Raw genomic sequence first — 13,217 nt, forward strand, 5'->3', positions numbered from 1 at the left:
AACAGCAACATTTACCATTTAAGACGGGACATGACGCCTGTTAGGCGATAGTATATTTTCTTTCGGACAGAGACAACTGTTAACGGCCAAGTACTCATTTTATACCTGAGTACGGTGAGAGAATGTGAGTAAAGAGCCTTCTCCAAAAAAAAAAAATACCCTACTCAAAAACACAACTTCGAGATCAGAATTTTCCTCAATCACTGTCACCCATTCGGCCACTTTTGTGACAAGACAAGACACCGTACCGCTGATCCACCGAGCAACTCGTATTTAGTTATCAACTTATCAAAAACCCGGATGTAACACCATTTAGCAGGTGACGGGGCTGTGAATACCCGCTGAGACTGTGTGGCCTTGAGCAAGTCACCTCGCCCTAGCTCAATTTACGGCGCTAGATGCTGCTGACGTCTGGGTTATTCCAGTCTTCCAATGGAATAGACCTAAAGACAAATTTCTCCTATGGGATGAATAAAGGAAATTTAATTTTTTTTCAGGCAATGGGTCACATTTTGCATTTGCAGGTCTTATAACCCAATATAATTATGGGCTTGATTTAATATTGTTGTAATGGACAATATTTTGCTTTTGTTTGAGAGTATTTCCATGACAACAATTAGGGCTATCTGATCTGCAAATAAGTACACGTCCGTCACGGGTAATTTTGCTTGATGGACTCCAAAACCAAATCAATATCCACCCCGTACATTAGATTTGCCACGCGTTACAAATTGGAGGAAATTGTCTGGCCTAGAGCGAATGTTCATAAATTGTAGAGAGATAAAATGGTCCGATTAGGAAAGATTAATCGTACATATCGGCATTGCTTTCTATAAGCTAAAAAAAATTGATCTTGAACATTCAAATAGTGCAACGATCACAAAACATGCTCAAAGCGCTTTACAAGGTGTCCCTTGGCTCTACAGCATGGCAACACTCAGCATGTAAGACGAGACGTGACCCCTATTAGGCGAAATTACAATTTGTTTCGGACAGAGACAACGCTGTTAACGACCGGGTACTCATTTTAAACCTGAGATTAATGAGAGAATGTGAGTATATATAGAGCCTTTTCCAAGGACCTGACTATGCTCCGGTCAAAGGGGGACTCGAACCCAGGACTTTCCTGTCCGAAGGCAGCAGTTTCTACTGGTGCTCACTATTATGTTATGACGATCGACCTAATCAGCAAAGTCTTTATCGCACTCGTCCATTATGCGCTTCAGAGGGGTATCCCCATTCCCTCTCACTCTTTGTCCCGAAGGCGAGTGCCACACCACAAGATCGTAAAGCCGCACATCTAAGATTTTAACAAAATAGCCTGGGCCTGATTGCTGTAAAGAAGAAAAATGAATATTAAAAAACAAATAATTAAGAACATGAACGTGAAAAGCTTGGTAGCAGGCACTGGTGTAAGAAAAAAATCGGGAATAAAATAGACCTGAACGGAATCAGACCGAGCAAAGAGAAAAGTTAAAAATTATTCGACTCTATGTTGCTACCAATTCTTTTCTATGGTAGCGAAGTGTGGGGTTTACAACTATGGTACCCAATTGAAAAAAAAAATTATATATATTTCCTAAAGTCCGTAATTAGCATCCAAAATAGTATTCCGAATTGTTTTGTGTATGGGGAAGTAGCTCGTTATTCACTGATTATTGAGGAAAAGATTAGAGTAATTAAATATTGGTTGAACATTATAAACCCGTCATTCACAAAACCAACATTTGTAAAAATTGTATATAATGGTGTTACAAATAGTCGTCACTAATCCTACCGCTGTTACTTGGGCAAGTCTAGTAACAAAAACAAACTACTATTTAATTGTGGAATGGATATTTACTGAATAAACCAGTATTTTGGCGTCAATAGATGTTTTCTATTCTTGTTTGAGCAAAGAATGAAAAATACCATTTCTTTTCGTCTGTTTCAACACGTTAAAAACGCTTTCCAATTCGAGTCATATCTAAATTTAGAAAATAGAAATTTCAGAGTGGTTATATCAAAACTAAGATTAAGCTCATATCAGTTTTTAATAAAGATGAAGAGATGGGGAAATGTGAAATTGAAACGTGAAGAAAGGTTGTGTGAAGTGTATGGGGTGCTAGAGGACGAATTCCGTTGTTTGATTGAGTGTAAGAGGTTTGTTAATGAGAGAAGGGGTTGTTTGCGGTATAAAATATATATTTTTAAAACCGATTATGAAAGAGTTTATTAGACTTATCCAATGTCAAAATAAAGGTTGTGCAACAGGATTTGGAGTTACTTTTTTACAGGGTACAGAGAGAACTAGTTATTGAATGAACATTAAATCTCTCCGGCTGGAGACAGGGTACGGTGAAAGATTGATAATTAAGTGGAAGGAAGAAAATAAAATTGATGCAATGAATGTGTGGAGAGTGCGTACGCCCCTGTATGAATTATTAAATTAGGATTGATGGTTACTATTTTATTTTGTTTCCTGAAAAATGATTTGGGTGTCCTATATATATTATTATGGTACCCACATGGTCAAGTAAGGATTCTTTGTTTATTTATTTATTCACTTATTTATCCATATATTATATTTTTTGTTTATTTATTTATTTATTGTATTCATATATATATATATACTTATCTAATTTATTATTGTTTGTAGTTTCATTTGGTTAATTATTGATTTTACCTGTATTGGTTGGAAATTCTATGTAAATGTATATTTCACATTGGCAATTGCCTAAAATAAACCTTGAATTGAATTGAATTGATGATGGTGAATGATGATGATGATGATGATGATGATGATGATGATGATGATGATGATGATGATGATGATGAGGATGATGGTGATGATGATGATGATGATGATGATGATGATGAGAGATGAGATGATGGTGAGATGATGATGATGATGATGATGATGATGATGATGATGATGATGATGATGATGATGATGATGATGATGATGATGATGATGATGATGATGATGATGATGATGATGATGATGATGAAAAAGAAGAAAATCATTAAATGTCTGTAATATGATCGAAGCCTTTAAAAGTTGGATTCATTGCAAAGTAAGTAACTCGCCACTCTTTCCTACCTATTCCATATTGAATTATATTAGGCGATTCTTGAATCGGAACAAGGGAGAACATGTGAATAAGAGTATAATATTCTAATTTAACGGTTATGTCCCTTGTTAATTGTAAAGCTTCATTCTCAGTCTGTGATCAGGCTCCGTGTTAATCCGAGATTTGATAAATTCAGCATACTTGTAAACAACCGTCTCATTATGGTATTATCTTGATGAAACACAAAAACAAAACAAAACAAAAAGCAAAACAAAACCAACAAACAAAAAATACACTATTAAATTTTGGTTAGAAAATACAGATGAGCATCAGAAAAAAAGTGTTGATCGTAACAACCTCAAAAGAGTTACAGACATACACACCCTGACAGTTGTGAAGTAGAGAAAAACAGGTTAATGAACCTACACATAATAATAACATTTGCAGCGAAGAAAAGAACAGAGGGAATATTTTTTTAAAGCAAAAGCAACTAATCATAACAAACAAACGAAAAAGAAACTATAACATAAAAGGAAAAACAGAAGAAAACAACCCAACATCGCCCCCCCCCCCCCCCCCCCCCATCCCCAACAACAAAAAAAAAAAGCAAACCAAACCAATGTAAAACTATAGATGAGTTTTTGCTTGTTTTGTTATTGTTTGTTTTTCGAGCGGTTTGACAGCGCTGGTAACACAACCGGTCATTTTAGAGCAACAAAAATAGCTAGCTAGCAAGACAGACAGACATACAGATAGATAGATAGATAGATAGATAGATAGATAGATAGATAGATAGATAGGTAGATAGGTAGATAGATAGATAGATAGATAGATATTAGATAGATAGATAGATAGATAGATAGATAGATAGATAGATAGATAGATAGATAGATAGATAGATAGATAGATAGATAGATAGTCAGATAGAAAGAATGGGTGGACGTATGGAGAGATAGATGGAAAGAGAGAGAGAGAGAGAGAGAGAGAGAGAGAGAGAGAGAGAGAGAGAGAGGGGGGGGGGGGGGGAGGAGAGGGACAGATACGAAAAGGGAAATGGAAAGTGCAGCGAAACATATTTCTTTTAGTCAAGATGACAGATATGGAACAGACATGTAAGCAGATAGGTTGGCGTAAGCACGCCTTCGTGTAAACCATTAACCAAAGTGTTTATTTCAATAAGCGCCCCCTACTTACTTGGAACATTTGACCCTGGATGTTGCATCGGCAGTGCATGAGCAAGAGATTCAAGTCTTTTAAAGCCACTATAGATAGTATGCGCTTGGCTAAGAAACTCATAACATTGCCATCCGGAAGTATAATGGACCACTAAACAAAACTATGTGTAAAACCTTAAACGTTTATAGTCTGGTTAATACAGTTTAGTGAGAACTACTCATAAACGCGGATGGCAAAAAACAATAACAAAGTCCTGAGTGACGTCATCTACGTTCTATCTATAGTTACAGTCACGTCTCGTTATTCAGAGCGTCTCTACTCCAAGAAGTTTGCAGAGTGCTTGCATGGGAAAAAGTAGGAGAGCTGGCATTAGCGTGGGATGAAAATGTGGACTTTAGTGAATGATGCAGCGTTGGGAAAATGTAGGTGGGAAATTACAAGACAAATAATTTCTTAGATCTACTGTTATTAATCTTTGTTGTAAGAAAATAAACAATTTATCGCAATGATCGAGAAGACTCAAAGGTTCAATGAAATCATATCTATTCGAAAATAATGAGAGGGTTTGAGGTTCGAATCTCAGTCTAGAAAGGTTGAGGTTTTTTTTAAGGTATCTGTTATAAAAGCATTGTTTGATCCATCTCGTCTGGCACTGCATCACCCAACCGTTCTTGTTCAGTTCTTGATCCAACAAGAATTATGTATAAATTACTTAGGCTGACCGAATAATCAAATCATCAATCATCTTATCATATTAACAAATGATAAGTATGCAATAATTATGCCGACTCTCGGGTTACAGAAGTGCGACTTAGTGAGACGTGACTGAGCTTTCCTTGGCATTGGTTCAGGATATGATAAGATAGAAACACGAGAATATCAGCTGAAAGGTAGGGTGAAATTTACAAATGGATGCCACGACCAAATTTAACAAGTTTAATTTTTTTTTCTTCAAAACAAACTACCATAAATATTTTTTTTCAAATGTTATATAGAAAACATGTTTTGATATGTAGGTAAATCTTGTTAAAACATTAATATATTTCTCACTCCCCCCCCCTCTCTCTATCTATCTATCTATCTATCTATCTCTTTCTCTCTCTCTCTCTCTCTCTCTCTCTCTCTCTCTCTCTGTCTATCTATCTATCTATCTATCTATCTACTCTCGTTTTAATCATTTCACATTTTCAACTTTATCTCTATTTCTCATACTCATATTCTCCACCTCCGTCTCCTCTCCATATTCTCCATTCTCTTTCCCTCACCCTCCCTCTAGACCTCTATTATATATTATATTATTTATGCACTATTTTTGTTCTTACCCCGAGCCCGAGTGCATTCTGTATGAAGAGATTAGTTCACATGAACGGTATTACAGCTGGCAATGTTTAGATAGTTTGTTTTTTCTTTTTGTTTCGTTTTTTATTTGAGGGCGGGGGGGAGGTGGGGGGGGGGGGGGGGGGTTCTTGTTTCTACTTTAGAGGGAGGGATAGGGATAATAACTTTTTATGAGTGTTTTAGAACTTAAATCGCTACCTAACAACAGTAAATAAAAATTTGAGTGCAACAAGTATTACTATTTTCTCTCTGCCAACCACCTGTTGCACTATTTTCAGAACCCACACATACTACCTTCTACAATACTCCGTACTTCAGATTTTTTAAATACCCAAAAGCAAATTAAAACGTATTAAAAATTTTGGCCAGAAAACTCGTACTTCAAATTACATCGATCGATTCAAATGACCCTTAGACTTCACTAAAGCCCCGTATTTGAGAGTTGTTGCCAGATGAGGGTCATTTTAATCGATCGATAATTTTGAAGAATGAGTTTTTTTCCGGCCAAAATTTTAATACGTTTTGTTTTTTGATGGTTTTTTTTTCAATGGACGGCTAAATACTCTCCACCTGAAGAAAAATTCAATTTCAAACTATAATAATATGCGTGATGGGTTTAACCCTCGACACCCAACAGCGTGTTATGACAACAAAGTTGATTCATTAACACGTCTCGCTCGAGACGCCGACAAGTTGGGAGTCGATCAAATGGGGAAAAAAATCCAAGTGAAGACAAATTATAACCTTTTTTACACACTGTTTACGTCGTAACCGGTTGCATAAAGATGGAATAATAATCAATTATTCTGACAACAGAAGCGCTGGATATAATCGCACAGTTAAGACATTTTGACAGGTAAGTTTATTCCTGACAATCCCCCCCCCCACTCGCAACATGTCTCATTGAAAAGGATAGAGAAAACTTAAATTTCGAAACGTTGCATTTTTACCTTCTGTTTGAGATGATGATGATAATGATGATGATGATGATGATGATGATGATGATAATAATAATAATAATAATAATATTAATAATAATAGTCGAGAGAGAGGCCGATTTCATTCACATTATTGTTTACAAAAAACCAACTATGTTTGTCCGGGCACGTGTGAAGGTGTGTCACAAATTCCATGTTTTGATTGGTCAAAAATCAACTGATTAATTGATGCTATGCGTATAGGAAAATATTCACAATATCCGCCAGCCGGATATAACGCACCAACAGAGAAAACGATTTATTAACCGTGAATGTTTATAGTTTGAATGATGGAATTTAGTGAAGCCTAATCGTTAAAATGGCTGTCAAAATCAAAACAAATAGCTGAGTGACGTCAAAATCGTTCCATCTAGATGTTATGGTTTAAATTATAACCTATAATTCAGTTTTACCTCGACATAGGTCTGATACTGTATTGAGACGATTAGTCAGATTTTTAAAAAGAATGAATCAAAAATTGAAAAGAAAGGATAACGAAGATAAAATGCTAATGGGGTTGTTGAAGATACCACCTCCCTGTTTATGCTGTCAATGTCAATGTCAGTGTTTGGTTTTATCTACGTTAGATCTGATAGGTGGGATGATTTATAATGGAACTAGATTTAGAAAAATCTAATGTAATGTATAGACTTTCAAGGTCGCAAGGGAGCCTATATATCAGTTTAGTCCACAGTGGGCGTAGTAGTTAGCGTGCAAAATTTGAAGAAAAAAGAACAAAAAAACCCCAAAAAACTTCAGCATTAATAAGGCACAATATCCACTAAACGTGCTCAAAGAGCTTTACAAGGCGTCCCTAGCCAACAGCAAAGCTTTAAGATGTACGACAAGACATGACGCCCGTAAGAAAATATTACAATTTTTTTCAGAGACAAAGCTAATAACGACCAGGTATTCATTTTACACCTTAAACTGTTGAGAGAATGTGAGAATAAAGCCTTTTCCAAGGACTCAACAACGCGCCGCTTAAAGCGGGACTCGAAACTAGGACCTTTCGATCCGAAGGCGAATGTCATACTACTAGACCTCATAGCCGCAAGAAAAAACCCCGTTTTTCGATTCTGGTTTTAAAGTCAAAATCTGGATTTGACCATTGAACCTCCTGAGTGCAAAAAAACGTTGGTGCCAATGAAGTGGATAACCCTTAGGACAACTCAGCCATCAATAATCTTGCATGTAGAAATTTAAAGTATGACTATATTATAATGATCCATCTCGGTAATCTAGTAATATATGACCATCACCTCAAAACGGTATTAACTCAGTTTGAGCCTAGCACCAAAACGAGTGGCTCAACGGTATGTGCAATTTGGGTTCTTCAAATTGTCTATTCTGGCCCCCCAGGAAAACCCGACCGATGCGGCCGCAGTGCGGCCGCATAATTTGCCACTTACCGCAATGCGGCCGCATGATTCACCTTTTACCTCATAATTATGCAAAATATGGTTTTTAGCGTGAATTTATGACCATTGTATGAATAAAAATGAAACCGAAAAAGTCCGACGATGTTCCCAAATACGTGACAGTGACTTCCATTTAACTTTAAAGGGAGGCTATTCCAATTCCAAGCAGGGTTGCCAATTTGGCAGATTTTTTGGCAGAATTTGAAGTCGTCTGGCAGAGAAAAATCGGTTTGGCAGTTTGGCAGATATTTGGCAGATTTTATTTTCCGAGGCCTAGGAATGAATGTATAGGTCTACTACACGTTTTCCATGGCAATTTTTATGTATTAGTGATTTTTTAAACTTGAGAAATGAAAAAAAAATAATTATGACATCGGCCTTCAGAATTTTTTGTTTAACAAAACTGATGAGTTTTCAAAGGGGGTACTATAAATACACACTGTAGTACGGTTTGGCAGATTTTTGTGGTATTTGTCAGACTTTTAAAATCCAGTTGGCAGAATGCCTGAAATTAATCTGGCAACCCTGATTCCAAGTGTACGATTTGATTTGTCTTCTTGAGATCTACCCTGCTAAGCTGCTCCTGTCTCCACCTTGGGATCATCTTGAGAGCCTCACAAAGCTGAAAACTGTACCCGAGGAGGAGATCAAGAGGTACACCCGGCAGCTTGGGCCCCTCGCGGTGAAGAACTCCATCACCTCTTCTGTTGACGTGCTACATTTTTGGCAGTCCATTTCTGATGAAGTGCCCGCTTTGGCTGCTTGTGCCAAGTGGTACATATACACCACGATCAACAGCGCTGATGCTGAGCGCAGTTTTTCTGTTTACAATCTGATATTGTCAGACAGGCGCAGGAGTCTTAGCACAACGCCTCTGCGACATCTAGCTTGTCTGTGCTACAACAAAAAATAAAGTTTTGAAATTGCGTTGTAGTTCTTTATTTTTGAATTGGTTAAATGTAAATAAAGCAATGGAAAAATTTAGACAGCTATTTATTACTTTTTTCTTGTTTTGCATAATTTGTAATTTCCCTTGCATAATTTGCCTTCCCCCCCCCCCCCCCCGCATAATTTGCAATTTCTCCCGCATAATTTAGGATATTTTTTTGCATATTTCCGGGGGGCCAGTCTATTGGAATAGATTTTAAAGTCTAATTCCTCCTTGTGGATGAATAAAAGGTATTTTATTTTTTATGGGTTTTTTTGTTGTTTTTTTTGGGGTAATTCTACTTTTAAAGTTATATTACCGAGTAATGTGAAAAATTAACGTTTGTCAGTCCCAGATTTAATATTCATATTCTCAATAAAACATGAAAACTTAACACAGCCCTCATATACCGCATCAGTAATTTCGGACAAGTTCCTAATATGACAACGCTACTAGTTAAATCTATTTTAGTAAAACCGGATGCATTAGTAAACAAAAAGATATCAAAGAGTAAAGAAAACTTTGTAGCTACTCTGTATGTGAACTGTGAACATATTGAGCTGCAACTTTTTTTTTTAGGATTACAGAAGTGCCTCGTTTACTCGTAATATTGTTGCTATTGCACTATAGTAAAATCTGTATTCCTCAATACTGACGTGCCCTTATTTGCAGGTCTGATAACCCATTGTATTGAGGGCTCAATGTTGTAATGAAAATCTCAAAAAATAACGCAAAAATATTGTCCATTACAACAATGTTAAACTCGGCCCATAAATGGGTTTGGATGTCAGACCTGCATATATGTACACATCGCCCAATAACAAATGGGTATAGTATGCAATTTTTAGCACCTAAATCATTCCGTCATAATACCGGTTTGAAGGGATTGTAGTCCTTCAGAGCCATTGGCTCATGGAGCAAGAGTTTTACCCGGTTTCTATGGCGTGAAATGGACAATAGTAGTGGCTTGCTACCCTTTGGATAGTACTCTAGTCTATCTCAAAGTACCTTCAGGCAGATCTAACAGACCCAGCTACCTAATCACTACTTGGTGGACTTGGTAAGAAAAACAAAAAGCGCCCGGGTCTGATTTCGATCTCTTTACGTGGGAAGCGAGTGCTCTATCAACTGAGTTATCGGTCAAAAGCAATACGTCACATAATACATAATACGTATTATGTCAGAATGACCTAGATTGAGAAAATTGACTTTAGATTTGAAGTGATCAGAATTCAGAAGTTAAAGTCAATGAAAGGTTTGGAGACAAAATTCACTGTCGTTAATGGAAGCATTTATTTTATCATAAATTTTACTAGTTAAGCCTAAATTTCAATCTTAAGCATCAGGGTCACCCCGACATAAAACCGATTTGAGACGAAGGGTTACATACATATATGAAAACCGGCTGTGAAACATAAAATGTTACAAATACGTCATTGAATGCATTTCTGACCATTTTTTATTTGGAAGTGGTTATTCAGTATCTGATACTGAATAGTGCTTTGCCACTATTCAGTATCCACAAGGAGCTCTTTTTAATAGAGAGAGTGAAAAGTGCGACAATCTCGGTTGAACTGCTGACCTCCTTCCAGATTGAACACGTGCAGTAACTGACAGCCCGATTCAAAGTTGTAAAAATATTTTGATCGTAATTTTTTAATTTCTGCTATGGTGCAATTAACATAGTTCAAAATATCAAAGTAAGAGTGGCATTCAAATACATTTTTAACTATCTAAATAGACATGATTAAATGTCACTAAATGTTCAGTGACACCATGGCTTGGTGGATATAGGCTGTTTGACTCTGAGCTTAAGGTTCAAGAGTTCAAATCCCGGGAGGGGTAACTTTGTTTTTTTTTTCCCCAATATTTTAAAAATTCCTTCTGTCTATTGATATTTTTTAAACTTTTGTTTTAATAATTTTATTTGCTTGTAATATGCTTTAATGTTGATATTATACTATTGTTCTTTTATTATTATTATTATTATTATTATTATTATTATTATTATTATTATTATTATTATTATTATTATTATTATTATTATTATTATTATTATTATTATTATTATTATTTCTACTTACTTACTATTATTATTATTATTATTATTATTATTATTGTTGTTGTTGTAATCGTCATCATCATCATTATTATGATTATTATTTTTTTTTAATCAAGTAATTCGAGTAATTTAATCAGTTATCGATTTATTACGAATATCTTTTATGTGTTATAATCTCGTTGTTGTTTTTCATTGATGTGCTCTTCTATTGTTTATTATTTTTTAAAATCTTGCTTTTTTTGTTTTGTTTCTTGTCTCATTTGTTGTTGTTGTTGTTGTTGTTTGTTTGTTTGTTTGTTTGTTTGTTTGGTCATCTAAGACAAACCCGATTCATTATAAATATGTGGCCAGACTTTCTGCCATTATTAATTGAGCGATGTACATCCGTGAATTAATTGCCGATTATATTAAATTTACGTGATAATAATGATACATAATATAATAATAATAATAATAATAATAATAATAATAATAATAATAATAATAATAATAATAATAATAATATAATAATAATAATAAAAATAATAATAATAATAATAATAATAATAATAATAATAATAATAAATAATAATAATGAAAATAATAATAATAATAATAATGATAAATGATAATAATAATAATAATAAATAATAATAATAATAATAATAATAATAATAATAATAATAATAATAATAATAATAATAATAATAATAATGATAAAAATAATAATAATAATAATAATAATAATAATAATAATAATAATAATAATAATAATAATAATAATAATAATAATAATAATAATAATAATAATAATAATAATAATAATAATAATAATTTAAATAGATATACTGAATATTAGACTACAATTGACATCTATTTTCTGAATACAGGTGGTATTTTTAGGGGTGTTTCTTTTTTTACGAAACCTGCCAAAACACGCCGAACCCCGACAAAGTTATGGGAAGTAGGTAGCAGTGGGGAGTGAACCTGGGACTCAGGGAAGTGTACATCATTGGAGAGTGAACCTGGGACTGGGTTTCGTAAAAAAAAAGCAATTACTTTTTTATGAAACCCGACAATATCCCACAAAGTTATGGAAAGAAAGTAGGCAACAGTGGGGGAGTGAACCCGAGACTCAGGGAAGTGTAGACTATTGGGGAGTAAACCTAAGTCTATGTTTTTTCGGTGGGTTTTGTAAAAAAAGTAATTGCTTCATTCTCGTCTGGTACCCAACTCCCATAGTCCGGCTTCATTTCCCACTAGTATCTATCTACCATAGTCCCAGGTTCATTTCCACTGATATCCTCTTCTCACAGTCCCAGGTTCACTCCCAACCGGTGTGCACTTCCCTGAATCCCGGTTCATTGCCCAATGGTGCCCCCTTCCCATAACTTTTGACAATTTCAGTAGGTTTCGAAATAAAAGTACATTCTGAGCTCACTGTCCACTGGTATCAGCCTCTCGCAGTCCCAGGTTCAATCCTCATCGGTGTCCAAATCCCAGATTCAATCCCCACTGCTGCCTACTTCCCATAACCTTGTCGGGTTGTGGCGGGTTTCGTAAAAAGTAATTCCCCCTCCCCCTTGGTATTGCTTTTTTACAAAATCCAGAGTCCCAGGTTCACTCCCCACAAGTGTACTTCCCTGAATCTCAAGATCACCCCCCACTGTTGCCTACTTCAATAACTTTGTCGGATATTGCCAGGTTTCGTTGGATTTCGTAAAAAAGTAATTGCTTTTATATGAAACTCGCTGAAAACCACAAAAAACCATAGTCTCAGGTTCTCTCCCCACTGGTGTACACTTCCCTGAGTCTCAGGTTCCCTCCCCACTGTTGCCTACTTCCCACAACTTTGTCTGATATTGCCGGGTTTCGTAAAAAAGTAATTGCTTTTATATCAAACTACCTGAAACCCGTCGAAAACCATCGTCTCAGGTTCACTCCCCACTGGTGTACACTTCCCTGAGTCTCAGGTTCACTCCCCACTGTTGCCTACTTCCCACAACTTTGTCGGATATTGCCTGGTTTCGTAAAAAATTAATTGCTTTTATGTGAAACTCGCTGAAACCCGCCAAAAACCAGAGTCTCAGGTTCACTCCCCACTGGTGTACACTTCCATGAATCTCAGGTTCACTCCCCACTGTTGCCTACTTCCCATAACTTTGTCGGATATTGCCGGGTTTCTAAAAAAAGTAATTGCTTTTATGTGAAACTCGCTGAAACCCGTCGAAAACCATAGTCTCAGGTTCACTCCCCACTGGTGTACACTTCCCTTAGTCTCAG

The sequence above is a fragment of the Berghia stephanieae genome, chromosome 3 (assembly GCF_034508935.2).
Source record: "Berghia stephanieae isolate SIO BIC M18660-M18661 chromosome 3, UCSD_Bste_1.3, whole genome shotgun sequence".
NCBI classification, from domain to species: Eukaryota; Metazoa; Mollusca; class Gastropoda; order Nudibranchia; family Aeolidiidae; genus Berghia; species Berghia stephanieae.